The sequence below is a fragment of the Desmodus rotundus genome, chromosome 6 (assembly GCF_022682495.2).
Source record: "Desmodus rotundus isolate HL8 chromosome 6, HLdesRot8A.1, whole genome shotgun sequence".
Taxonomy (NCBI): Eukaryota; Metazoa; Chordata; class Mammalia; order Chiroptera; family Phyllostomidae; genus Desmodus; species Desmodus rotundus.
In genome coordinates this window covers 80,372,141-80,399,793 of record NC_071392.1, presented here as the reverse complement: position 1 = coordinate 80,399,793, position 27,653 = coordinate 80,372,141, and the positions used below count along the sequence as shown (strand labels likewise).

The window sequence follows — 27,653 nt, the reverse complement described above, 5'->3', positions numbered from 1 at the left end:
TCTAATGCACATGCACAAAATTGCATTATCATGGAAGAACTTTTGAGTTTATTCTGATTTAATTAGTCCTTAAAAATTATCTTGTTTTATCCAGCATCTTCTGATATCTCTACAATTTTTTTAAAAGTTGTTTTATGATTTTTTAGCATTTGGTATTTTTAGGATTTTTTTGTCAGTTTCAAAGTATATATCAACCTTGCTTTTGATGGTTTTTTAAAAAATATATTTTATTGATTATGCTATTACAGTGTCCCATTTTCCCCCCTTCACTCCCCTCCATCCTGCACACCCCCTCCCACCCACATTCCCCCTCTTTGGTTCATGTCCATGGGTCATACATATAAGTTCTTTGGCTTCTATATACTATTCTTACTCTCCCCCTGTCTATTTTCTACCTACCATTTATGCTACTTATTCTCTGTACCTTTTCCTCCTCTCTCCCCTTCCTACTCCCCTTGGCTCTAATAAAACCCTCCGTGTGATCTCCATTTCTGTGATTCTGTTCTTGTTCTAGTTGTTTGCTTAGTTTGCTTTTGTTTTTGTTTTAGGTGTGGTTGTTAGTAACTGTGAGTTTGTTGTCATTTTACTGTTGATATTTTTATCTTCTTTTTCTTAGATAAGTCCCTTTAACATTTCATATAATAAGGTTTTGGTGATGATGTACTCCTTTAACTTGGCCTTATCTGAGAAGCACTTTATCTGCCCTTCCATTCTAAATGAAAGCTTTGCTGGATAGAGCAATCTTGGATGCAGGTCCTTACCTTTCATGACTTGGAATACTTCTTTCCAGGCCCTTCTTGCCTGTAAGATCTCTTTTGAGAAATCAGCTGACAGTCTTATGGGAACCCCTTTGTAGGTAACTGTGTCCTTTTCTCTTGCTGCTTCTAAGATTGTCTCCTTCTCTTTAATCTTGGGTAATGTAATGATGATGTGCCTTGGTGTGTTCCTCCTTGGGTCCAGCTTCTTTGGGACTCTGAGCTTCCTGGACTTCCTGGAAGTCTATTTCCTTTGCCATATTGGGGAAGTTCTCCTTCATTAAGTGTTCAAATAAGTTCTCAATTTCTTGCTCTTCCTCTTCTCCTTCTGGTACCTCTATAATTCAGATGTTGGAATGTTTCAAGATGTCCTGTAGGTTCCTAAGCCTGTCCTCATTTTTTTTGAATTGTTTCTTTATTCTTTTCTGGTTGGATGTTTCTTTCTTCCTTCTGGTCCACACCATTGATTTGAGTCCCAGTTTCCTTCCCATCACTATTGGTTCCCTGTACATTTTCCTTTGTTTCTCTTAGCATAGCCTTCATTTTTTCATCTAATTTGCAACCAAATTCAACCAATTCTCTAAGCTTCCTGATTAGCAGTGTTTTGAACTGTGCATCTGATAGGTTGGCTATTTCTTTGTCACTTAGTTGTATTTTTTCTGGTGCTTCGATCTGTTCTTTCATTTGGGCCTTTTTTTTTTTTGTCTTGGCACACCTGTTATGTAAAGGGGCAGAGCCTTAGGTGTTCACAAGGGCCGGGCAACCCCCGCTGCTGCGTTGTGATGCTCTATGTGGGGGAGGAGTCCGAGAGGGAGCAATGGCGCTTGCACTGATCTCTGCTGGCTTTCCGTCACTTCCCTCGCTACCCACAATCAAATTGTGCCCTTCTGGTGCTGCTCCCCGAGTGGGTGAGCTTGTGCATGCTCTAGGCCCCTGTGGGTCTCTCCAACGAACTCTCCTGTGAGGCTGGGAGTTTCTCCCACTGCCGCCTCAACCCCCACAGGTGTTTTCAGTCAGAGGTTTTAGGCTTTTTTCCCCCACACTGGAGCCCTGGGTTATATGGTCTGTCTCATTCCCCAGTTGTTCCTCCCAGTTTATCTGCACGTGAACGTGGGACCTCCGCCCCACCAGCCGCCATCTCGCTGATCCGCCAGCTGCTACCTTGCTGGCCAGTCACAGCCTTGCCTGCCCCGCTGGGTCTGCCAGCCACCGCCTTGCCGCCAGTCCTCTCTGCCGGGCTGCTGGTCTCCCCGCCCCTCCTACTGGTCTGGATGAATGTTTCTTCTTTATTTAACTCCTTGGTTGTCGGACTTCCATACAGTTCGATTTTCTGTCAGTTCTGGTTGTTTTTTGTTTTTAAATTGTTGTTGTCCATTTGGTCGTGCGAGGAGGCACAGTGTGTCTACCTACGCTTCCATCTTGGCCGAAAGTCCCTGCTTTTGATGTTTTTGACTAAAATTTGCACTTATTTATATTGGGTGGAATGATTTTAATGCTTTTAAAGGGCTTTTTTTGATGCGACTTGGTTGTACTCACAACTATAAACCTACTTTTACCCCACCCTGTATATACATGCAACATCATCCGTATTCATTCATCTGTTGATGGACAGCTAGGCTGCTTCCATATACTGGCTATTGCTAGTAATGCTGCAATGAACATAGGGGTGTATACATTCTTTAAAATTAGTATTTCCGGTTTCTTCAGATAAATTCCCAGAAGTGGAATCTGAAACATAAGGCAGTTTCATTTTTAATTTTTTAAAAGATTTTATTTATTTTTAGAGAGGGGCGGGGAGAAAGGGAGAGAACCATTGATGTGAGGGAGAAACATCGATTGGTTGCCTCTTGTACTGTCTGGGGACTGAACCTGGAACCCAGGCAAGTGCCCTGACCTGGAGTCTAACCGGCAACCTTTCTCTTTGCAGAACAGTGTCCATACCAGTGAGCCACAGCAGTCAGGGCCCATTTTTAAAATTTTGAGGTAACTCCATGCTGCTTTCCATAGTGGCTGCTCCAGTCTGCATTCCCACCAACAGTGCATGAGGGTTCCCTTTTCTCCACATCCTTGTCAACACTTGTTTGTTGACTTATTGGTGATACCCATTGTGATACGTATGAGATGATATCTCATAGTGTTTTTGATTTTATTTTCCTGATGATTAGTGATGTAGGGCATCTTTTCATGTCTCTTGGCCATCTTTATGTCTCTGGAGAAATGTCTGTTCAGGTCCTCTGTCTATTCTTTAATTGGATTTTTTTTTCTTTTTGGTGTTAAGTTGTATGAATTCCTGATATATTTTGGATATTAATCCTTTATCACATATATCAGTGGTGAGTTATCTTCATTCATTCACTAAACTATCTTTTTGTTTTGTTGATGGTTTCCTTTGCTGTGCAAAAATTTTTTTAGTTTGATGTAGTTCCATTTGTTTATTTTTTCTTTTATTCTCCTTACTCGAGGAGAGAAAATCAAAAAAATGTTATTGAGAGCAATGTTAAGGAGTTTACCGCTTATGTTTTCTTCTAGGAGTTTTATGGTTATAGGTGTTACCTTTAAGTCTTTAATCCATTTTGAGTTTATTTTTGTATATGGTGGAATAAAATGTCCAACATCATTTTTTTTCTGCATGTATCTGTACAGTTTTCCCAATACCATATTTCAAAGAGACTGTCTTTATCTCCATTGTATATTCTTGTCTCTTCTGATGTAGATTAATTGACTATAAGTGTGGATTTATTTTCGGGCTCTCTATTCTATTTCGTTGATCTATATATCTATTTTTATTCAGTATCACAGTTTTGATTTTTGTATTTTTGTAGTGTAGTTTGACATTAGAGGGCATAACACCTCCCACTTTGCTCTTTTTCAAGATTTCTTTTGCTCTTTGGGGTCTTTTGTGGTTCCATATAAATTTTAGAAATAGTTTAATTCTGAGAACAGTGCCATCAGTATTTGAATAGGGATTGCATTGAATCTGTATATTGCTTTAGGTAGGAAGAACATTTTAACAGTATTAATCCTTCAATCCATGAACAAGGTATATCCTTCCATTTATTTGTATCTTGTTCAGCTTCCTTCTTTAGTGTCTATAGTTTTCAGAATACAGTGTTTCACCTCTTTGACTAAATTTATTTCTAGGTATTTTATGCTCTTTGATGTAATTGTAAATGGGCTTGTTTTCTTAATTTCTCCTTTGAATGGTTGTGGTGTATAGAAATGTAACAGATTTCTGTATATTGATTCTGTGTCCCACAACTTTACTGAATTTATTTATTCTAGTAGTTTTTTTGGTGGAGTCTTTGTTTTTCTATGTATAGTATCTTGTCATCTGTGAATAATGAGAGTTTTACTTCTTCAGACCCAGATGCCTTTTTATTTATTTTTCTTGTCTGATTTCTGTGGCTAGGACTTTCAATACTATCTTGAACAGAAGTGATAGTGTACATCCTTGTCATGTTTTTTTTCTGTTTTTCATCATTGAGTATGATATTAGCTGTCAGTTTGCTATAAATAGTGTTTATTGTGTTGATATTTTCCTTCTGTATCATTTACTGAGAAGTTTTATCATAGAAGAATGTTGAATTTTGTCACGTGCTTTTTCTGCATCAATTGAGATGATCATATGGTTTTTACACTTTATTTTGTTAATGTGATGTATTGTGTATCAAGTTGATTGATCTATGGGTGTTAAACCATCCTTTTGTGTCTGTGGCGTTAATCCCATTTGTTCATGGTGTATAATTCTTTTAATGCACTGCTTAATCTGATTTCCTAATATTTTATTGAGAATTTTTACACCTATGTTCAAGAATATTGCTAGTAATTTTCTTTTTTTGTAATGTCTTGTTTGGTTTTGGTATTAGGGTAATGCTGGCTTTATAGAATGAGTTTGGACGTATTCTTTCCTCTTCAGTTTTTTGAAATAGATTAAGAAGGATATTAATTCTTTGAATGTTTGGTAGAATTCACCTAATGAAGCTGTCCGGTTCTGGACTTTTGTTAGAAGTTTTTTGATTACTACTTAAATTTTTTTGCTAGTAGTCAGTCTGTTTAGAGTTTGTATTTCTTTCTGATTCTGTCTTGGAAGATTATATAGTTCTAGAAATTTATTCATTTCCTTTAGGTTATCAAATTTCTTGGCATTTAATTTTAATATTCTTTAATAATTCTTTGTGTTTTTGTGGTGTTACATGTAACTATTACTTCATTTATGGTTTCATTTACTTGGGCTCTCTTTCTCTTGATGAATTTGGCCAAGGGTTTGTTAATTTTGTTTATCTTTTCAAAGAATCAGCTCTTAGTTTTATTGTTTTTTCTTTTCCTCTTGTCTCTTTGATTTCTATTTTATTTTTGCTTTAATTTTGACTGTCGTTTTTTCTTTTCTGTTTACTTTTTTTTTTCTTTTTTGTTTTTTGTTGCTTGTTTAAGTGTAAAATTAGATTGTTTATTTGGGATTTTTTTCATTTGTTGAGGTAGGCCTGTGTAGCTATTAACTTCCCTCTTAGAACTGCTTTTTCTGTAGCCTATACATTTTTAAAAATTGTGTTTTTATTTTTATTTGTTTCAAGATACAATTTAATTTCTTGTTTGAGATCCTCTTTGATCCATTGGTTGTTTAGTAGGATGTTATTTACTCTCCATGTATTTCTGTTTTTTCCAGTAGCAGTTTTCTAGTTTCATGCCATTGTGGTCGGAAAAGATACTTGATGGGGTTTCAACCTTCCTGAATTTATTGAGACTTACTTTGTGGCCTAATATGTGATCTAACCCGGACAGTGTTTCATGTTGAAGTGTTGTATTGATGTTTTATTAAGTTCATCTGGTCTAATATGACATTGAAGGCCATTATTTCCCTACTGATTTTCTAGATGATTTAGCCATTGATGTGAGTGGGTTATTAAAATCTCCTACTGTTATTATGTTACTGTGGACTTCTTTCTTTATGTCCATTAGTCATTGCTTTATATCTTTAGGTGCTCCTGTGTTGGGTGCATTGGTATTTAGGATTGTTATATCCTCTTCTTGGATTGACCGCTTTATAATTATGTAATGACCTTCTTTGTCTTTTTAAAATTTTTTACATTTTTTTCTTTTAAAGTCTATTTTGTCTGAAAGGAGTGTTGCTACCCCAGCTTTCTTTTCATCACTAGCTGCATGGAATATCTTTTTTTCAGTCCTTCACTTTCAGTCTGTATGTCTTTTGATTTGCAGTGAGTCTCGTGTGAGCAGCATACAGATGGGTCATGGCTTTTAATCCATTCAGCCACCCTTTGTCTTCTTATTGGAACATTTAGGCTATTTACATTTAAAGTAATTATTGGTAAGTGTGTACTTACTGCGATTTTATTTATTGCTTTTTGGTTGATTTTATAGTTGTTTGTTCCTTTTTTCCTTCTTAATCTCTTTCCTTGTGGTTTGCAGTTTTTCTTTATTGTTTTGTCCGGGTTTTTTCTTCTTTTTTGTATATATATTTTTGTAGGTTTTTGGTTTGTGGTTACCATGTGGCTTATGTATATCATCCTACATTTATAGCAGTCATTTTAAGCTGATAGGTGTTTAAGTTCAAATATATTCTCTAAGGACTACAATTTTACTCCCTATGCCATGCTTTATGTTATTGATGTCATGTTTTAGATCTTTTTGTCTTGTGTATCTTCTACCTACTTATTGTAGTTTAAGTTAAGTTTGATGCTTTTTTTTAATCCTCATCTGAGGACATTTTCTCATTGTCTGGTACACACCTAGACTGGGAATGGAACGCTCAACCTAGGTATGTGCCTTGACTGGGAATCAAACTCGCAACCTACAGTTAGTTATAGGATGATGCTCCAACCAACTGATCCACACCAGCCAGGGCAAGTTTGAAACTTTTTTCTTTTGACCTTTGTAGTAGCATTTTAATTGTCTAATTTGCTGTATTTATTAAATATTTGGTTTTACCTGTATGAGTTTCTCCTTTCTTATGTTTTCCTTTTACCAGTTATGGCTTTTCCTTTTCGGTTCAGAGAAGAGTATTTAACATTTCATGTAAAGCTGGTTTAATGGTGATAAACTCTTTTGGTTTTTGCTTGTCTGGGTATTTCTTAGATTTTGATGTTCTACATAGAGCAGTAGTTTACCTTTTTAACTGAGTATCATTTTGACCCAGCAGACGTATTTTTCCCTCCAAGGATATTGGGAATACAACCATTTTAATTAGTCATGCCAGCATTAATGAATTTTAATCAGATTATCTTCTGGAGTAGAAAACTCCATTAAATCATTTAAGTTTATTGGTTAGTTATCCACATCATGACATTAAACTTCTTCAGACTCTTTTTCCAGTATTTTATTTACTCATTGTTTTTACTTGGATCAATTCTTTCTCCTTCACATTTAGAATGAACATTTAATTTGGTTAAATTTTGTTTGTAATTAACTTTGCAGATTATAGCTTTGGTACTTGTTAGTTTTTATTTGAATTTGCTTCTGTCAAATTCAGTTTGTCTACATATTGCATGTGGAAATTTTGTCTACAAGATTTGACTCATCCGTTTTTGGACAGCAGCCTATTTTACCAGGTAGAGTTTTAGTCATGGTCTACTTAATTTTGTTGATTAACAACGCCATTCATATTCTTACGAGTTAGAAAACAAACTGATGTTTTTGTTCCTAGCTAATCCACGAGAAAATTATAAGCAATTTCTCTTTGTATTATAAGACTGTTGTGTCTAATGTCACACACAGTGAGTCTCAGAATTCTTCTTTCAATTCGTTTGTTTTTCAGTTGCCTTCATCCTGAAGTTACTGGTCGGCCTCTTTTATTTTGGAGGCTTCTATTCCAGTGATGAGGTTTTAAAATGCAGTATTCTTTTTACATGTGACTTACCCGTATCTTTGTTAAAGTTTTTTTCTGTAGTTGTCATTGGCTTTTCTATCACATAGATAACACCTGTGGAATACAGCAAGACAATTTATTGGGTGTTGGAAATACAGATCTTTATACCAACCTAAACCAGACCTCATCCTGTTTAAATTGACTGCTAAATTGTATTAACTGCATTCTCAAGTGCTGGGCAAGTTGAAATACCTTACATTGCTTTTAGTTAAATTATTTTGAGAGCGAGGAGAAGGAAGGGAGAAAGAGAGGGAGAGAAACATTAATGTGTGGGAGAAACATCGATCAATTGCCTCTCACACCTAGGCGTGTGCCCCGACCTGGTGAACTGGTGACCTTTCCGTTCATGGGAGGATGCCCAACCCACTGAGCCACACCAGTCAGGGCAAGGAACATGTTAACTCTCAACCAGAGCTTTGGTTATGCAACCTTGTATGCACTATATTAATATTTTGAACTGAAGCCTATTTAAAAATTAAGATTGGTTATTAGCATAATGAAACAGAGTATTCCTGGAAGGAAAGTCATAGAGGACTATTGTACTCTTGGAACAGAGAAGTTCTTTTGTCTTGTGTCCCCCTCGCCTCTGAATAGAATAATGTGCCACTTTCATCCTGCAGTGTGACAGTCACTGTGCTTACATTTCTCTGCATGTCTGCTCAGTTCAGTCAATTAAAAACTTACTGTTTACTTCTTTGCCAAGTTAGGAATGCCACAATATATTTTGCAGGGAAGTAAATAAAAACTTTTTGTCATGTTTTAATAGTTTTTCTTGTTTATTCAGCCAAAAACACTAGTGTGGCCCTCCTTTTCCTTACTGTTTTTAAGTATAGTTTTTAAAGTGTAAGTAATTTAAGGTAAATTTAGAAATATTTTAAAATAATCTTTTTAGATTGAGCATTTCACCAGTTTATGTGTTAGAAAACAAGGAATACTTAACAGGTTAAATGAAGTTTTTATGTACTTTCCCATTTATGACACATTAGGACTCTTATTCAGGCCTCCAAATCAACAATTTCATTGAAATCTGGTTCTAAGGCAGGTTCATCATTCTTTTTCAGAAAATGTCAATAAGAAATTGTAATTGCATCTTTTAAAAGATTTTTAACTCTTGCCCTGGCTGGTGTGGCTCAGTGGATTGAGCACCAGCCTGCGAACCAGAGGCTCTTTGGTTTGATTCCCAGTCAGGACACATGCCTGGGTTGCGGGCCAGGTCTTCAGTAGGGGGTGCATGAGAGGCAACCACACATAGATGTTTCTCTCCCTCTCTTTCTCACTCCCTTCCCCTCTGTCTAGAAATAAATAAGTAAAATCGTAAAAAAAATATTTTAAACTCTTGTTTAGAGTTCTTAATAATTTGTGAGGTGCGTACTTAAGGGTTTTTTTCTCTCTTTAATTCCTTTTGGAGCCAGTCATCTTTTAGGGCTAGTTTGGAAGGGTTGCTGAATTGCTGTAAGATGCTTTCTCCTATGACCTAGTTGTTGTGAGGAACATTTAATGCAATATGTAGGAAGATCTTGTTTGGCCAGTAAGTGTGCCTCCCAACTCTGCTAGGTGTAGGGATACTGCCTTCAAGGCTTTAGCATATAGGTGGCTGAGTGACAAAATTATCATATATAAAGTGATAAAGTTACGAGCAATGCAGGTCATTGTGTGTCCAGAAACTGAACAAATGGAATACAGAGAAGGAAAAGAATGATCAGTGACTTACTTTCAAGACTGTTTCTACCTTTAACTTTGCTTATCTCTCCATGAATTGGCTTCCTCTAATACAGTTTTATCAGATCCCTTTAAAAGTAGTTTTTAACATGATCCTTTCATAGGTTCTTATCTACATTTTTAGTACTGGTTTCCAAGGTGCTGTGTCTACGCATGTGTTGCAACTTTTATAATAATAATTGTAAAACATTCTCTAGTTTAATAATGTGGATTTTTTTTGAGGAATCTCACATTTTATAAGATAGCTGTCTTATAAAGATGCTTGCAACAAAATTTTCTTTAAAATATCAAGCTTTTTCTTTTTCCAGTAATTTGAGTGGTATCTGTTTGGCTTTGCATGCATGGTGATCAACCAGAATCTCTTTTCTCGATTCCCAGTCTGCTGACTAAAGGTTTGCTTGTAATACAGGATTCTTGCGTTGAATATATTAGGATTTAGACTTCTAGGGCATGTGTTAGAAGACTTGCCTCCCTCCCTTCCCTCACTCTTCCACTTGTGCTTTGCTTCCCTCCAAGTCTACACCACCAGCTGAATTGTAGAACCAAATTGTAATAGAGTAGGCTGACCTGTCAGAACTCTACAGGCATGGCAAGCTGGTAGAGATTTTGTTTATGGATTCAAAAATGATATTTAAACAATTTGAGGTAGAATTTACAAACTGACATATAAATCTCATGTGTTCAATTAAGTTTTTTTTAAGTACTTAGGCTTATTTTTCTGTAGTATTTTATTTATTTTCAGAGAGGGGAAGGGAGAGTGAAAGAGAGGGAGAGAAACATCAATGTGTGGTTGCCTTTCAAGTGTCCCCCTACTGGGGACCTGGCCTGCAACCCAGGCACGTGCCCTGACTGGTAATGGAACCGGCGATCCTTTCGTTTGAAGGCCAACTGTCAATCCACTGAGCCACATCAGCCAGGGCTTGAGTGTTTGATTAAGTTTTGACAAACATGTGCACCTGTGTAACTTACCTCTATCGGGGGACACACACACACACACACACACACACACACACTCACTCTCTCTCTCTGTCTGTCTCTCTCTCTCTCTCTATTCCACCCTGGACAGGTAGCTCAGCTGGTTGGTGTATTGTCCCACACACCAGCAGGTTTGCTGGTTCAATCCCCTGTCAGGACACATAACTAGATTGCAGGTTCCATCCCTGTTTGGGGCATGTATGGGAGGCAATTAATGGATCACTGTTTCTCATATTGATGTTTCTCTCTCCCTGTCTCCTTCTTCCTCTCCCTCTCCCTTCTTTCCTCCCTCTACCTCTGCCCCCTTCTCTCTCTCTAAAATCAATAAACATATCCTCAAGTGAGAACTAAAAAAAAAAGATATAATATGTATCCCAGTCATTCCAGAACATGCCCTCCTTCCCCTTTATACTCAATATCTGTCTTCCAGAGTCAGTCTTTTCTTTTTATTCTGTTCCCACAGCTTAGTTTGGCTGTTAATGTAATTTTACATAAATGGGAGAATTTTGTGACTGGCTTCTTGTACTTGGCATAATACTTCTGAGATTTGTCTGTGTTATATTTATCAGCAGTTCCTTTTTATTTCTCAGTAGTATTGTAGTATTCCATTGAATAAAAATACCAAAGTTCATTTATCCATTCACATGCTGGTGGACATTTCAGTTGTTTTCATTTTGGCTATTATGAATAAAGTTGCTTGTGGTCATTCATGTATAAGCTCTTTTGTGGAGATATATTTTCATTTTTCTTGGGCAAATATTTGGAAGTGGAGTTGCTAGGTTTTATAGTAGCGTATGTTTAAAAACTTTTTTCAAGGTCGGTGTTTGGAACATAGTGATAGAGGGAATGAAGTGAGAGATGACTCTAAGACAATACCGTGAATGACCTTACAGGTCATACTAAGAAAGGCTTTATCCCAAGTGCAATATAAAGCCCCAGAAGGGTTTAAGATAAGAGAGTAAAATCATAAAATGTGTAATTTTACTCTGACTGCTTTTTGAATAGGAGATTAAAAGTGAGGCCAAAGAAGATCCAGTGAAAAGGACTGTTTTGTTACAAAGGACATAAAACTTGATCCAAACTGTCTAACAAAGGAGAATATTTTGGGTCACATAAATGAGAAAGGCCAGACAGTAGTATCATTCAGTCTCAAAGCTTTAAATACTAAATGTGTATCAGTTAAAAATTTATATTTCATCAGCCCTCATGTCTCTGAACTCTAGGTATGTTTATTCAAGTGGTTCCCCATACATAGAAAAGTGCTTTGTACATATTAAGTGCTCAATAAATGTTTTGATCAATGAATGAATGTTTTGGGGCATCCTGGGAGTCACATTGGGAGTCATCTTTGAAACCTCCTTCTCTTCCCTCCAGTTTATCCTCCTGCCAGAATATTTCTCAGACTTGTTCTTTTCTCATTCTCTGCTGTCATTATGTTGCCTTTTTCTCCAAACACTCTCGAGGGTCTTTTGTGGTCTTATACATCCTTTTTCTGTGCCCTTCTCTTAGTGGAAGGTACATTTTAAAAAAGTAAGGTGAAAAAAGTGTGATATTAGAAGTAAAACATGGGGTTAAGTGACTGATATACAGTGAATTACATTCTACCTTGGTATAAGGGCAAAGTAGAAAATATTACAATGTTTATTGTAAATCAAAGTTCACGGAAAGAATGGATACAGAAGTTCGAGGGAAAACTTCTAGTAGAGTTCTTTCTGGTTTGCTTGAGAATGGGAAAATATATTATTCCATTGCTTTCAGTCTACAAATTAAGTGTGCAAAATATAATCTTTATGTACACATATCAAGTAATCTGTAACAATTTTATTTTTCTAAGCTAACAGATGATTTTAAAATATGCAAAGGAAATGAGAAAAAAGTGTGTTGCATAATTCAGTTAGAGCACCAGCATTTATATTTATTTATTTTTTTTGCCCTTGACTCTGTCTTTCCTATATTTTCCTCTGGCATTCAGATTTTCCAGTAGTTTTACATCTTTAAAAAGTGTTGACTCACAGTAATGATGGGGAAAGTAGTGGCTGTGTGGAGTAGGCACACATGTACAGTGGTTTGCACAGCTACGTTTAGAACATAGCTGATTTATTTTTAAGTCTGAAAGATCTTGCAATTTGCCTGTGTAAATAAAGGTCATTGAGTGTATAGTAAATTTATTAGTCATTAATTTTTCTCTCCCAAACAGTAAACATCATCATCATCATCATCAGTGCCTAGTACTATATCTGACACATAGTAGGTACCTAATAGTATTTGCTGTTTCAAAACTGATGAGCTTAAGTTCCCTAGAAAATTCACAGATGGTGAAAAATAAACGTTACTAAACATGGAAATTCCCAGTCTTAGAAATGGAAATGTGTTTAAGGGAGGAGTATGAGTTTGGCCTAAATATCTAGTCTATTAAGTTCTTTTTTTTTTCAATTTGAATTTATTTCTTGTCTAGGCATTTAAGTATAGTATATAAATCTGCCCCATTCAGTGGTCTTTGTATTGAAGTAATATGCCATATTTTTGAGTGTGTGCCTGTGTGTGTATTTATTTAAATTTCTGTTCTTTAAATTTTTAAAAAACATTTTATTTATTTACTTTTAGAGAGGGGGAAGGGGAGGGAGGAAGAGAGGGACAGAAACATCAGTGTGTAAGAGATGTTTACATCAATCAGTTGCCTCTCACACTCCCCCTCAACTGGGGACCTGGCCCCCAACCCAGGCATGTACCCTGGCTGGAAATTGTACCAGTGACCTTTCGGTTTGCAGGCTGGCACTCAATCCACTGAGCCACAGCAGTCAGGGCATTTTTAAATGTTTTAAATTTACCTTTGGTTACACAAGGAATGCATTTTTAGAAAATTCAAATTGTATAGATAAAGCAAAAGCCTCTGATAATTGACCCCACTGCCTCCTCTTTGGATCACCTAGACAACTAACTCCTCAGGTCAGAGTGGGATGCATACTTTAGAGACTTTGTACGTGCACACAAACACACACACATTTTAAAACTAATGTTTAAACTTCTGGTTTTCCTCGGGTGAGTTTTAGGAAGCTTTCTGCATTTTCCATCTGGTTTTATCTATTTACAGTATATAGTATTCTTGGTGTACCTAACCAAGTCATATCCTTTTATTTAAAATTAATTTCATTGGTTAAAACCAGAGATCAGCAGCTTGGAAAATAAAACAGATTTATTAAAAACTTGCTTTAATAGCCAAGTGATTCCCAAGTCATCTTTGATGATTTAGTGCTTCAGTGGCTGGCTGATGTATGAGACAGTGTGTATATAAAGAAGTACCTAGTAATTCAGTCTCTCTTCCAGTCCAAGTTAGTAAAGCCTCAAACTGGGTTATACCTTAGGAAAAACTTTGTTATGCAGTAACTTTTTTTTTTTAATATTTGATTACTGTATTGGGATTGTGAGTGTTGAAGGCTAAATACAAAATCCAGGTGATGGGCTTTGCCAGAGTCAGCGTGTTAAAGGAGTTGATTGGAGGTGAACAAGGCCTCTGCGAGATGGGCTGGGACTGCAGCAGGGGGACACTGGGTGTTCCGCGCCTGGGGGTTTTTCAGGTGATGGCACAGGGAGGGATGACCCAAGAGGGGGTCCCGCTCAAGGCTGTTGTGGGGAAGAGATGAACAGGATGGACAGCTACAACCAGGGCCATGAGAAGTCAGTGGGAGGCCGGGGTCGGGATGGCGGACAACCCATGGAGAAGTAGCTCACTGGGGGACACAGTTGTGTCAGGCAGCAGCCTTCGGATCGTCCGTCCTGGTGACGCTCACTTGGTGGGGTGGGCATCTGGGTGAATGGGCAGCAATTTGGGGTGCTTCTAAGTCTTTCTGGATCTCTAGCCAATCTGCCTGTGTTCTCCAATTACAACAGTTTGGCTCTGGGCTTTTGTCCAGTGTTTCGATGGCCCATTTCTCAGGTGCCTGCCAAGGAGCCCTCGGTGCCAAGGGCAGGTAGACATGACCCTGGACGGGTCCATGCCAGCCCTGTTGCCAGGGCCCAGAAGCCTTGGGCCTCTAGATGCAGTAACTCCTCTTTAGATTTTTCTAGCTATTACTTTATAACACTAAAATTAAGGGCCATTTATTAACATTAGATTTCAAAACATTGGGCTTTATTAAGTAAAATCATTTTCTTAAATTTTGGAATCATAAAATGTTGATTATCATTACATGTTTCCTAAGTAATATTTAATTTTATTCCTATCATTGGTTTGCATATTATTTAATTTCTTTAAACTACTTTGTGGTTAACCATATAGAAGGTTTAATGTAATCACTTTGCATCTTTAGAATTTTAGAATCAGGAGAGATGTTTGTTAGAGATTTATCTAATACATCCCCTTCATTTCACAAAGAAGCCTTAGGCCCATAGAAAGTCAGTAAGTTGACCAACTTCTCCAAACTAGTTTTGTAAGAATTGGAACTGTAATCTAGATCATCTGCTATCCACACCTTATTTTCTGACCCTTTCTAATATTGAGTCTAATTGAAATAGAGAATGTGCTCAATATTTGCATTTTTGAAGGTGTTCATTAGTAAGAAAATCTGCCAGAATCTCTTGGCCGAAAGTATTTTGCAAAAGGGTCAGAGTGAAGTTTCTTGTGAGAGTCTTAAGTCTTTGTCTTAGTGATATGTGATTGATAATTACCCAGTCTTGTCTTATTGCGTCTTTCTTTTCCTTCTCCCCCTTCTCTTTTTTTTCTCTTAGAATGCAGACCGGAGGACTGTGAAGTAGACCTATTATACTAGACCAAAATAGGGAGATTGGACCTGGGTAGATAAGTCAAATTGTAGTAGGTTAATTATATTTTGTAATTTTCCATGCTGGTTCCGATGTTCCAGCACCACTCACTAGAAACCAAAGGAACCAAAAATAGATTTTAGAAGTAGCCCAGACTCTGTACCAAAGCTGGTAGTTTTATAAAGTTACTGAATTCTCTTTCCATTTGTTTTCCAACCTACATCTGCAGATTTTTTTCCTATTTTTTAAAAACTTGTTTACCCTTTTTCAAGCATTGTTTCTTAGTAATATTTTTACAAAGGAACTTAAAATACAAAATGAGTATAGTGATAAGACAGATTTTCTTTTAAAAATTCTTTGAAAAGTCACTGGTCTTATCCTTATTGTTTAAGTATTAAGATTTACTGAATCTCTTAAAAATATTTTACGGAAATCCCATAATGTTAAGAAAAGACATAGTTACTTTTAAATACCATCTTTATTATATTTACTCCACCTGTTGTTTCTAGGTAATATTTCATAGGTAAAGCAAGGACAGGCTATGGAATAAGATGGAGACAATTAAATGATGATATTTATTCCTATAGCTATGGATCATCATGTAGCTAGAGATGGGAGTACAGCATTTGTTGGCAGTAGCCTTTCAAAGAGTTATCTTATGAATATTTGATAACACTAGTTAAGAACTTTAGCAAAACCTCGTATGCTGATAAGTACCATTAAAATTGTTCATGAATTTTTCACAATCACCTTTACATAATTTTAGAATCTAAATTAAAAAATTTAATAATCTAGTCAGGGTAGGAGTTGGGTGGTCTCTTGGGAGTTAAGATATCATATGAAAATAAATTGTTCTCTTAAAAATAACTAAGAACTCAACTTACTACACTGCTGTCCAGTAAAAAATGGTGATTCGCATAAACCACCTAAAATTCTAGGGTAACTTTTTGTCTTCATGGGTTTTTGCAGAACATGGTCTAAATGAAGGGTCAACCATCTGCAGCCTACAGACTAAGTCCTTCTGTTGCTGGACAGTTTTATAAGGTCCATGAACTAAGAATGGTTTTTATGTTCTTAAAAGATAAAAACAATGAAGCATATGAAACAAACATTATATGATTGGATGTGGACCTCAGTGCCTAAAATTTTTACTGTCTGTCCTTTTTCCCCAATTTATTTACATTTTATTTTTTCAAGTTGACACATAAATTTTTTTTATTGTATTTTTTCTACTATCTGTCCTTTTAAGGAAAAATTTGTTGATGTCTGATCAGAATGAGAGAAGGTGCTAAGTGGTTATATAGCACTATTTCAAGCCATTCAGAGTTACAGTAAAAGTAATATAAATGAAGAAAATTACCACAGTTGGAACATTTGGTACAACTTTGTTTACAGTAGTAAGAAATTTGAAAAAATGTTTTAGGAACGGGACTGGTTAAACAAATTACAGGACAGCTGTGTAGTAGAATATTAATGCAGCAAGAGTCATCACCCTTGATTTATGCTAAGTTTTAGTTTCACGAAGGGGGGACACATTCCAGAACAGGGTGCAGCATGATCCTTCAAACAACAACAACAACAACAACAAACATACATAATACATCATTGATGTCTGTGTGGGTGCACAAAAATTTAAATATTAGAATATGGGATCGTGGGTGACATTTTTCACAAAAGATTTTATTTATTTTTAGAGAGACGGGAAGGGAGGGAGAAAGAGAGGGAGAGAAACATCAGTAGGTTGCCTCTGGTATGCGTCCTCACCAGGAGCTGAACACGCAACCCAGGCATTGATCAGAATGGAACCGGTGCCCTTTGGCTTTGCAGGACAATGTCCAGCCGAGGCATGCTGGTCAGGGCGACATTTCTTTTCTAATTGTGGCTTTCTTGTAATCACTAATTATTTTACGGTGAAATTAAATTTACTTCTTGTTATGGAAAAATTAGACTTGAAATAGAGTTTTAAGTCACAAAGAGAACAGTTACATTAATATGGAAAATGGTATTGGAAGTATGGATACTTCTTTGAAACCTAGAAGTTTTTGGAAAAATTAAAGAAAATAGAACTCCTCTTAGTGTAAAAATCCTCTTAGTGTAAAAAAAAAAAAAAGTCCTCTTAATGTGTTATCCTTAGACATTCAGTAGGCGGAGCATGTAATAATGGCATTTCATTGGGCTATTCAAAGAATATAATAAAATTTTAAGATATTCCTAATTACTTGAAGTATCATGTATTATAGGAAACATGCCTTTCCACAAATCATTTGTTGGTGTCACCTACAGAGATAGAATTTTGACTTAGATCATAATACTCAAATTAAAATGGCATTTCTCCCTTCCCTTTCCTTTTTTCTTTTTTATTGTATTTTACCATTACCATTTAGCTCCCTTGTACCCCCTTCCCGCCTGCAGTCTTCACCCTTTCCTTTTTTCTTCATGTTTTTTCCCTTCTGTTCCTTTCCACAGTATATTATTGAATACAATTTATATAAAGTAAAATATTGATCATTTACATGTGTATATACACTGGTCTGTAACACCCAGAGGAAGATAAGGAGCATTACCATCACTCCAGATAGTGTATTTGTCCCCCTTTCCAGCCGGTACTACTGCCCCAACTAGGAGTTAATCATTCTGATTTTTGCTTAGCTTTTTTGCCTGTTCTTGAACTTTATATAATGGGATAATAATGTACTCATTTTTGTTTGACTACCTGCATTCAATGTAATGATAATATTTTTAAGATTTATCAAATAGCATTTTGTATTAGTTTCTTTTTTGCTATGAGGTAGCATTGAATTGTATGAATGTAGCACAGTTTATCCACTCTGCTGTTGATGGACATTCGAATCATTTCCCTTTTCTGCAGGAGTGTGAGGAAGCAATTACGAATAATGCTGCTGTGAACATTCTTGTGCAGATCTTTTTGTGGGCGTATGCACTCATTTTGCTTGGGAATATATCTGGGAGAGGAATTTCTGGATTTTAGGGTAAATTAGCATTTACTAGAAACGGCTAATTCCAAAAGTAGTTACCCCATTTTATATACCCTGATCAAAATATGTCAGTTCTAGTTGCTTTGTGTTCTAGGTTTATTGACCATAGTTATTCTGGTGATTGTGTAGTGATGTCTCCATCTAGTTTTGATTTCTGTTGTTCTGATGACCAGTAGTGTTGAACACATTAAGTGCTTTTTGTCCATTCGTGTAAATTATATTGTCTTTTATTATTGATGTGTAGAATTCTTTATGTAGTTTGGGTATGATTTTTCTTTGTCAAATGAATGTGTTGTGAATGTTTTCCGGCAATGTGTAGCTTGCCTTTTTACTTCATTAATAGTGTCGTTTGGTGTGAAAAAGACTTTTATTTTGATAAAGTTCATTTTTACCAATTTTTAATTTTATGGCTGTTGCATTTTATCTGGTGAGAATTCTTTTTCCTATTCCAAAATCATGAAGGTTAAATATTTTACTAAATGTTCTTCTAAAAGCTTTATGTATATTCTCATTTTGAAATTGATTTATCTCTCCCTTTATTTTTTTGTAGGAGTTCTTTAGTATTTGAGATAGTAGTCTTTTGTTAGCAATATATAATTTGGCACTCACATTTTTAACTGTGATTCATCTGAAATTAATTATTTATATGGTGTTAGGTAGAGCTTTCCTTTTTTATCCACATAGATACTCAGTTTCTTCAATGTGTGGCATGGAAAGATCTATCTTTCTCCATTGAATTTTTTTTGGTGTCTGTCCAAAAACTAAGTACCACAAATCCCAGCACTATTTTAATTACTGTAACTTTACAGTAAGTTTTGAAATCTGGTTAAGTTCTCCAACCTCGTTTTTCAAGATTGCTAAGATATTATAAGTCCATATAAATTTTAGAATCAGCTTGCCAATTTCTATTTTAAAAAGCCTATTTAGATTTTGATTCAGATTGCATTGAATGTATACATTAATTTGAGGACAGTTGATATCTTAAAAATACCAGGTCTTCCAATTCATAAACATTGTGTATCTCTCCATTTATTGAGGTCTTTTATTTTGGCAATATTTTGTGACTTAATGTAGATGTATTTCACATCTCTTGTTGAATTTATTCCTAGGTATTTAATATTTTATTTGATATTATTATGAATGATACTATGGTTTTACTTTATGTCTTCATTGTATGTTACTAGTATTTAGAAATACAGTGGAGTTTTGTATACTGTTTTTGTATCCATTGATCTTGCTAAAATTCACTTAGTTCTAACAGTTTTTCTACTCCTTTGGATTTTCTATGTATGAAGTCATGTTATATGCAAATAAAGACTGCCATATTTTGCCATGTATAATATGTACCCACATTTTTGACTCAAACTTTTGGGAAAATATCTATTTTAATTTTTAATCCAATTATTTATTTATTTATATTCAGATACTTGTTTTTTGAATTATAAGGGAATTTTAGCATTTGTTTTTGAACATTATGGTACAAGACATTTTACGTAACAAATAATTACAGAACACGAGAACAGATAAAAGGTATTTCAGGTACTACTCATGTATGATGTGTACCCTTACTTTCCCTCAAAAATTCGGGCAAAAAAGTACCCATTATACATGGTAAAAATACAGTAGTTCTTTTCCAGTCTTCCTTCTCTTTTTTTCTCTTCTTTCCTGTCCTCTCCTCTCTCTCTCTTCTCCCGTGCCTCTTCTTTTTTTCTTTCTTTGTCCTACTGCACTGGTTAGACTTTAATAAAAGTTGAATAGGTAAGTTGAGGGCAGAGAGTTTGACTTGTTCTTGACTTTTAAAGAGAGTTTACTATCAGGTATGATCCTAACTGTAGGTTTTTTATAGATACTCTTTTTTTTTTTTTATTCTAACCCACTCCCCCCAGCCCATTGTTAGATTGTTCTTAACTTCAATGTCTCTGGTTATATTTTGTTTGCTTTTTTCTTCTATTTATTATGTTCCAGTTAAAGGTGAGATCATATGGTATTTGTCCCTCACCGCCTGGCTTATTTCACTTAGCTCTCCAGTTCCATCCATGCTGTTGCAAAGGGTATAAGCTCCTTCTTTCTCTCTGCTGCATAGAATTCCATTGTGTAAATGTACCATAGTTTTTGGATCCACTCGTTTGCTGATGGGCACTTACGTTGCTTCCAGTACTTGGCTATTGTAGATTGTGCTGCAATGAACATTGGGGTGCATAGGTTCTTTTGGATTGGTGTTTCAGGGTTCTTAGGGTATAATCCCAGTAGTGGAATTGCTGGGTCAAAGGGCAGTTCCATTTTTAGTTTTCTGAGGAAATTCCATACTGTTTTCCACAGTGGCCTCACCAGTCTGCATTCCCACCAACAGTGCACTAGGGTTCCCTTTTCTCCACATCCTCTCCAACATTTGTTTGTGGATTTGTTTATGTTGGCCACTCTGACTGGTGTGAGATGGTACCTCATTGTGGTTTTAATTTGCATCTCTCTGATGGCTAGTGATGCTGAGCATCTTTTCATATGTCTCTGGGCCCTCTGTATGTCTTCCTTGGAGAAGGTCTGTTCAAGTCCTTTGCCCATTTTTTAATTGGGTTGTTATATATATGTAGGCCTCTTAAAAACCTTAATCTTTTAATTTTATCCCACAAATGCTACATGGTAGTGTATCTAGAAATCAAGTATATAGTATTGACAGTTCTAGGTAGAATTGGTAATAAGCTTGACTCCTGTGTTTGTTTAGCATTACTATTTAAAAGGATTAAGTTTTAAGTCCAGAGTGACTAGTAGAGTTTTAGCTTTTGATGCTTGGAGGCATTTGTTTCTGATAGGTCTCTGGTTAAGTCCTCAAAAACCTTAAAATAGGATACCTTTCTGCCATGCATGTTTCCCCTAATAAGATGTGTTTTTTGGTGGTTTGTTTGGTTTTGTTTTTCTGAATTTGAAAAACACACTGATGGCCCTGGCTGGTATGGCTCAGTGAAAAACACGTTGATGTAGGCAGCTTCTGTTGACAACCTGTACAAGTATGGTAAAGAACTAATTAGTACACTAATTAGTCTCTGCTTTGATTTTGTGCAATTTGATTTTTATCTTATTCATAACACTATCAGGCTTAGCCTTGAATTTTTTAAACTCCTAGCCTTCTTCTGAGAGAGCATCAGCTGATGGGAAACAGGTTGATGCAGATCCTTTAATTATACATTCAAAAGATATTTTAATCTCTTCATTTTATTCATTTCATTTTTTGATTGTACTTGATGTTTAACTAACTTAAAATAGTCTTTCCCATTAGAGATGTAAATGTTCATTTTCTAAAAATTGGAAGATAGGGGAAAATAAAAGGAAAAAACTTCTCGTAGCCGCCCTACCAAGAGAAAAACTCACGCTCTCCTGGTATATTTCTTTTGAATTGGTCTTCTTTGTACCTTTTCTCCACAGTTGTGAGACCCTATGATTTGCTGTATACATTTGCTATGGTACAGTGTTGAACGTAATAGATGCAGTGTTTGTACTCAGAGGATTCAAAGTTTAATATCCTTAAAAAGTTATTTTTAAAAATTAATTTGCTATTATAGAAGAAGTGTATAATTATAGGAAAGGCTTAAGTTTCCAATTCATCCCATTTCCTTCACTGTTTTTGTAGATATAACCACTATTACCAGCTTGTTTATACTTTTTTTATGGTTTTACATATGTAATTATATTCATATATATAGAAGATACCTGGTTTCTTTTTTAATATAAAAATGTTAGTAACTGCAGTTAGCTATTTCCTTCAATATGTTTGTATGTTCAGATTCACCTTAGTTCATTTTACTGATACACCATAATTTTGCCATTTCTTATTGGTGGCAGATTTCTCGCTTCTTGATGTTACAAACAGTGCTGGGACTGTTTGTATATGCCTCCTCATTAAAATGTGCAGCTGTTTCTCTGAGGAAGATAGAGGGAAGTGGAATTAGTAGGTCACAGTGAACACATGGTTAGCCTTGAAATTGAATCATTCATATTGCTGTCACAGTTGGACCTTATAGCAGTTATCCTGTATCAGTCCTGTTCTAACTTATATGTTGATATTGTTTAACATTTTATTTTATCCTTGTGAAATCCAACAAATTACATTACTTTATGTAGCTCCACTCTTGACATTGGAGTGGGGGTTGTTGTCTGGGGATGGGGGACTCTGTAGAGACCCAGATCCCTCCACTTACCATAGGCAGCTGTCAGGCAGAGTACAGCCTGCATCTGTGTCTGCCCCACCACCCACCTCTGGTCCGTGCCTCTTTGATCCTGCTGCTGCTTGGCCTTTCTGGCCTGGGCCTTGGTGGCTTCCTCCTCACTCATAGTACTAGCCTGCTCAGTGCTGAAGTCCCTCAGGACTGGATCTCCTTCTTGAGAACTTTTGACCAGCTGACCTTGTGTCCTGTGGCATGGGTCCCACATTGTGGGCTTGGTGACCACCTTGAACTTTGGAGATGGTCCAAACAGGGACAAAATCCATGTGTCTCAAGCCAAGGTCCTGGGTAACCGTATGGGAATGAAGGCTTCTTCTGCAGGAGATCTCATCCTCATTTTACAACCAGGGTGAGCACAGAAAGGACCCCAGGAACCTACCTGTATTTTAGAGCTGCTCCAAGGACTCCTGACCTCCAGCCAGTCACCTATATCCTTCTCAAAGGAGGGAGCAGGAAATGCCACCCCGAGATACAGGCTGACTGAGGATTGTGTCAGGGTCTGGAACCAGGAAGGCCTTGTGCTCACCGAGCCACTCACCCTGGAGGAGCTGGGTGAGGAGCTGGCTCTGCGTGGCTCCATGCTGCTGGTTTTGGGCTCCTCCCTCCTCTTCTGTGGCATTCTCTGCTTTCACTGCTGTGTGCGTCCACCTGCATGGGGGGCCCTACTGGTCTTGATCCTGGCTTTGAGGATACTGGCCTAGATCCTGTCTTGTTGTCAGGGCTCAGCTTGACTGCTGCAGCCGCCTGCCTGAGACAGGAAATGAGGCAGTGCGATTCCAGGCCTAGAGGCTTTGACTTGACACTGCAGGCCGTGGGGCCACTGGTGCCGGGTGGAGGAGGGAGGCCAGGCCTTCCTTAGATCTGAGCAGACTGGGAAAGGAATACTTTGTGGCCCCAGGCAGATCCTGGGCTCCTGAGGCCATCCCAGTTGGGACGAGTGCTCTTCCTCAATTTCTGCAGACCTTGCATTTCCCCAAGGGTGCTCTCACCTGCTCTGTTGTTTGTTTGTTCAATTTTCTTTCTCTCCAGGTGTGAATCAACTTCTTGAGCCTTGGTTCTGAGTTGGAAGAGATGTTAGCAAAAGTAGAGAGGTGGAATGGGGGCGGCGGGGGGTGAGGGGGAGAATAAAAGGATATTTTGCCTAATGTTGCCTGGTGTGTTTATTAGGAATTGGATTGAGGTGGGAATTATAGAGTATACTGGTTTGGGAGGTTTGGAGGACTTTTTGTTGTTGATTCTTAATTTGGGAAACAGATTGTCGTAGGGCTGGGATTACTGCAGTTATTCCCACGGTTGTACCTTGTCTTTGGAAAACACCTGGTTTTGATCCCAGCTCTGTCACCATACGCTTATGAAATAAAATCAATAATTGCTGCTAGTTGAGAGAGGCAGGTGGGTTTGGTCCTGAGAATCCTTTGAAAAAAATTTAATGGAAATAAGTAGAACATTTCAAGTACCTCACAGTGCCCCCTCACCCCCAATATACTTCTGGTTCATAACACTCTCCCTTTCACCCAAAGACAGTCACCATCCTGACTGACAGCTGTCATTTTCTGTGAATCCCTGAAATGCAGTTTGTCTGTTGAAATTTATATGAGCGCAGTTATATTCTTTGTTTTCTTTGTTCAACATTACGTATGTGCAGTATTTTGTGTAGCTATAGTTCTTAATTTTTATACAGCCATCATTTCTTTAAATATTTTTCCTTTTCCTTTCTTCTTCTTCCAGTGTTCCCATTGTGTGTATATTGATACATGTAATGGTGTTTTACATTTCTGAAGCTTCGTTCATCTTTCTTTATTCTTCTCCCCCCGCCCTCGGCAGACCACATACTCTCTATTGATATGCCTCCTCCTGTTTCACTCGTTCATTCTTTTCCAGGGGAAACACACTGTTGCGCCCCTCTAGTGACTTGTAGTCCTATTTTTCAACTCCAGAATTTCCACTTCTCTTTAATATCTGTCTCTTTATTGAAACTCTGCAGTTGATGTGACATTTTCATTATGCTTTCCTTTACTACTTTAATCATGGTTTCCTTTGGTTCTTTGAACATATTTAAAATGGTTCCTTTGAAGCCTTTGTTAAATCCAACATCTGGTGGCTCGCACAGGCTGTTTCTGTTGCCTGCTTTCTTCCTGGTGTACATGTGTTATACTTTCCCGTTTCTTTGCATGGCACATAATTTCTGGTTGGAAACTGGACATTTTATTTTATGTAGCAGCTATGAGTACTGCTCTCCTCTCACCCCTCCCCGGACTGGTTATTGCTATTTGCTTATTTGTTTAGTGACTGGGTAGATTATTGGAGTGAAGTCTGTTCCCCTCTTGCAGTGTTAGGCACCTGTTGTCCCTGAGGGGCACAGACTTGGGTATGCCCATGTGCCCCCTGGGGTGACAGTGTTTTTGTCAGGGCTCTCTTCCACTGTCTGTTTCCCTAACTGCTCCCAGATGTTAATAGCCAGCTAACAGCCTCCTTGTTTTCAACAATGCCCTAGGACACAAATTGCTTCTCAACTTTCAACTTGATCCAAAAGAAATTTGAGCTCACTTGAAGAGATAGCTCTTGAGATCAGAGCTTTGAAGTTTGTTCTGACCCCAGGAGGGCTCATCCTAGATGTCTTATTCTCTGCTTCTCCTTATTCTCTCTTGCAAACTACTGGTGTATCGTTTAGCCTGTCTCAGAATCTTCTCCCAGTTGTTTTTCATCACAAGCTTCTTGGTTTTGAAATTGCCCTTAGGCGTGAACTTCATACCCTGGTGCATAGGAAGTCTGTCTGCTCCTTCAGAAGAGATTCAGAGCTATCTGTTTGACTGCGCGCTTCACCTTCCCAGCACAATCTCTGGTTCTGACTCTGGAGTTGGATAGCGGGTTAGTGGTACTCTTTCCACTCCATGTGGCAGATACCCCAGTTCAGTGACTGAGCACTTCTTGGATTGATAAACATTAGTCTCAGGTCGTCTTCTTTTGCCTTTCCTGCTGTGGGAGCTTTGCTTTACAAAGTAGTTGGGTGGAGGGCAGCTAGGTCCTAGTATTTTCAACATGCAGCAGCAACAGAGGGATTCTTCCCCATGAATGGCAGTTGGGTGACAGAGGGGAGCCCCCCCTACTGGTTTCACTTACCTGGAACTTAGCTTCAGCATCAGGTAGCTTTGGGCAGGATGAGAAGTGCTGGTGTCCTGCGCCTTCTGACTGGTAGCTGTGGTGGAAGGGCAACCTGTGTTTATGGCTACACCAGCATGGAGTGAAGTTGCAGTTTCACTGAGCTGGAAGAGGGAGGAAAGCAGAGAGAGAACAGGTTTTGGTTCAGATACCATGCAGGGTGTCCAACCTTTTGCATCTCTGTGCCACATTGGAAGAAGAGTTGTCTTGGGCCACACATTAAATACATTGCGACATGTAATCACAAAAACATCTCATAATCTTTTAAGTAAATTTACGATTTTGTGTTGGGCCGCATTCACAGCTATCCTGGGTTGCGTGCAGTCCATGGGCCGCAGGTTGGACACCCCTGTGTGATAGTCTTGCTGTTTTTCCTGAGTTTTAATACATTTTCTTGAATTCATGTTTCTTCATTTATCTTAGGCCTTTAGGATCATTTCCAGATACTTGAAATGATTGGTTTTAAGTAATTTTCACCAGTTTCACTGGGGAGTGGGTTCATTGAACCCCTTACGCTCTTAATATGCTGAAAGTGGAACTGAGAGAGAGCTTTTGAAAATGTAAGTCAAACCTGTGCCATTTTTCTGTTTAAAAATCTCCAGTCCTCTTCATTTATTTCGCAAAGGAAGCCAAAGTTGTGGCCTGTGATGAATCCTTACAAGATCCTGGACCCACCACATCCCTGTCTTTTTTTTTTTTTTTAAGATTTTATCCACTTATTTCTAGAGAGAAGGGGAAGGAAGGGAGAAAGAAGGAGACAAATATTGATCGGCTGTCTCTCCCACATGCCCCAACTGGTGGCCGAACCCACAACCTAGGCACGTGCCCTGACTGGGAATTGAACCAGCAACCTTTCGCCCTCTGGGATGACCCCCAACCAACTGAACCACACTAGTCAGGGCACATCTCTGTCCTTATCTTAACTGTTCTTCCTCTACTCCAACCACTCTGAATTTGCGGTTCTTCGAAAACTTCAGGCATGTTCCCTGCTTGGGCCTCTCTACTGACTTCTTTATGCCTGGTCTGTTCTTTTCTCAGATATTTGTGTGGCTTATTCAGGCACCTCCTTTAAATGTAACCTTTTCATGAAATCCACTCCAACTGGCCCATTTAAATTGCAATTCCATCTTTGGTACCATCTTTTTCTATAGCATTATCACCTTCTATCATATTATTTAATTTACTGATTTATTATTATTATTATTGTTTAGACCTCCCAGTTAAAAGTTAGGCTTTAGGGCATTGATTTTTTCTGGTTATGATCAATTAATTTATCCCAAAGACCTAGACTAGAACTTGAAACATAGTAAGAACTTAATAACTACTTAGTGAATCACTGAATGAAGATAAAGGAAGAACTGTTAGAATGGCAAAAAAACCTTTATTGGCCAACTGTCTAACTTTATTAATAAAGTTAGAGTCTGTTTATATAGATGGAGTAATAAGTGTTATTAGTGTACTAGATGCAATTAGAACAACCAGCTAGTTTTCTTGATAAGAGAAACTAAATATACTTTTTGCCTTTTTATTTTAAATCCTCACTTGAGGATATGTTATTGATTTTATAGCAAGAGGAAGGCAAGGGAGGGGGTCAGAGAGAGAGAGAGAAAGAAAAAAAAAACCATTGATGTGAGAGAGAAACATGGGTTGTCCCTCGTTAGGCTTCCTGATGAGAGGTTAAATCTGCAACCAAGGTATGTGCCATTACTGGGAATTGAACCTGCAACCTTTTTATGGTGTAGGAGACAGTGCTCCAGCCAACTGAGCCACCAGGCTAGGGCTTGCCTTTTTCTTTTCTTTTTTTTTATCTATCTCCTCCTCTAAAAGGCTAATAACTCCTTATTCTTCTGACCCCAGCCCTCAGGAACAGTTCTTTCTGTATCAATGAATTTGCTTATTCTATATAACTCGTTATCAGTGGAATCATATGATATTTGTCTGTTATGGACTTACTTTACTTAGCATAATGTTTTTAAGGCTTATCCACATTGTGGCATGTATCAGAGTTTAGTGTGTGTTTGTGTGTATGTATAGTCTGCATTTTGTCTATCCGTTCATCTGTTGATGGACACTTGGGTTGTTTCCACTTTTGGCTGTTGGGTATGATGCTGCTGTGAATGCTGGTTTACGAGTCTCTGTTAACAGTCCCTGCTTTCAATTCCTTCTGTATGTACTCAGAAGTGGAATTGCTGGATCA

At 37.5% G+C, this 27,653-nt stretch overlaps 1 protein-coding gene and 1 pseudogene across 6 annotated transcripts in view; both read left to right on the top strand.

The window, feature by feature from the left end:
- The window catches only part of CNOT4 (CCR4-NOT transcription complex subunit 4), a 138,603-nt gene that overhangs the window by 24,385 nt on the left and 86,565 nt on the right, over positions 1 to 27,653 (top strand). The window lies entirely within an intron of this gene.
- On the top strand, positions 22,236 to 22,972 carry LOC112299848 (insulin-like growth factor-binding protein 3 receptor pseudogene; annotated as a pseudogene).